The 1,967-nt window shown below is 43.4% G+C and overlaps 1 non-coding gene across 1 annotated transcript; it reads left to right on the forward strand.

The window, feature by feature from the left end:
- The first annotated feature begins 200 nt into the window (after positions 1 to 200).
- Positions 201 to 307, forward strand: LOC120283102. The gene has a single exon (XR_005543103.1). It is a non-coding gene; the product is annotated as a small nucleolar RNA R71 (small nucleolar RNA).
- The last annotated feature ends 1,660 nt before the right edge of the window (positions 308 to 1,967 follow it).

The raw sequence follows: 1,967 nt of genomic DNA on the forward strand, positions 1-1,967 counted from the left end.
CACCAATTTCATGGAGACTGGCCACTTTTTTCTTTTCCCTAGCGTTCCACTGGTAGCTATTTAACCCCATTTCCTCAATCAATTGACGAGCCTCATCGGGGGGCTTGCTACCTAAGGTACCTCTTGCCGCCGCAACCAAGAGTTGCCTTGTACTCTGGTTCAAACCATTGTAGAAGGTTTGAACAATCATCCACTCCGGGAATCCGTGTTGTGCACACTTGCACAGGAGTTCCTTGAACCTTTCCCATGTCTCAAATAGAGACTCCAATTCTAACTGCATAAAGGATGAGATCTCACTCCTAAGCTTTGCTAATTTTCCGGGAGGGAAATAACGGGCTAAAAAATCTTCTACCATGTAGTGATTGATGCCCTAGGTAATGAGTATAGCCACTGCTTTGCTTTCCCCTTTAAGGAAAATGGGAAGGCTCTCAATTTGATGGCATCATCCATCACACCATTTATCTTCAGCATGTCACACACCTCGAGGAAGCTCTCTATGTGACTGTTTGGATCCTCATCGGCCAAACCGTTGAATTGTGCGGACTGCTGCAGCATATGGATGAATGCCGGCTTTAGCTCGAAATTCTGAGCTGTAATTGGGGGACGCACAATACTCGATGTGTCCCTTACACTGAAGGTCTGGCATAATCGGATAGTGTTCGTTGTTGCTCATTTTGTTCTGCCATGTTGTCAGATCCTTCTACTTCCAAATCAGCTGGGTTAGGCTGTTCTTGTACAGGTTCTTTTCCTTTCCTTCGAAGAGTACGTTCAAGCTCAGGGTCTCCTTCAATCAATATTGATGGATTCCCTCGGGTCATAACCTGGAGCTGCACCAAAAATAAAGAAAAAGAAAATCAGAACGATGATAGAATAAGAAGATATGAAATAGAATGTGTAGTGAAATAGCTAAGAAAACAAAGTGCAAAGTATCTCTAAACGCCTAGCTCCCCGGCAACGGCGCCAAAAAATTGACAAGGTTCCCTTGCTTATATCTCACAAGTGCACGGGTTTGTCCAAGTAATAATCCCGGATGAGCGGGGTCGAATCCATAGGGAGTAGGGAGTAAAGACACTTAATTCGATTCTTAGCTATGTGGCATATCAACAATGATAAGTGTGGTAAGGATTTAATTCATAGAAATTAAAAGCAACAAGTAAGAGAGCAAAAGTAAGGAGGAAGCAAGGCAATCAATAAAGATGGGGTACTCGGATGATGCTTCACCTAGGATAATCGCTCCAAGTGCAACAACTTTCTATTATGCTTCCTAATTAGTGCAATGGTGAGTCGTGGAAATCCTTACAAACATAGTCCCAAATCTAAGGTCAACTATGCCTAACTCTATACATGTCCCGGAGGAGAAATCAAACAATCTTAACACCTCGCACTCGCATAGAGTTGCAATGAGCTCTAGGGATTCCAAGTGATAAATCTCTTCGTAGATTTAGACCTAACCCTTTGTTCCAAGCGGAAGGTCCCTAGCACAATTAAGCCCTAGATACTAAGATCACCTCAACGCTTCACTCCATTGCACGCGCAACTAGGCCCCATCGGAGCTTCATCCCTTAGACCATTCACTCTATTATGGCCGCAAAAAACTCGAGGAACGGAGTTAGAATCTATCACGTCGGAGGGGAAAGGGGACGCTCCTGTACCTCTCAACTCACCCTCTCAACCCTCTCCAACCTAGCTTTGTCTAACGCTCGTGGTGTGTCACTCACTCACAAGGTTACCAACAAGAACTCTCAACCCTAGTGTCACTCTAGGGGAAATATTCATACAATCAAGCATTCAAGGTTGGAACTCACAATAAACATCAATTTATTGAAAGAATAATAAAGAAGTTCAAAGAAACAAATACATCCTAGGGTTCACAATCACCCAAGTACCCACTAGGCGGTTTAGCTCTCCATGGAGCTAAGTACAATCAAAGAAATAGAATGTAAAAGCAATGAATCCATAAAGAAACC

This window comes from Dioscorea cayenensis, chromosome 18, assembly GCF_009730915.1.
Source record: "Dioscorea cayenensis subsp. rotundata cultivar TDr96_F1 chromosome 18, TDr96_F1_v2_PseudoChromosome.rev07_lg8_w22 25.fasta, whole genome shotgun sequence".
NCBI classification, from domain to species: domain Eukaryota; kingdom Viridiplantae; phylum Streptophyta; class Magnoliopsida; order Dioscoreales; family Dioscoreaceae; genus Dioscorea; species Dioscorea cayenensis.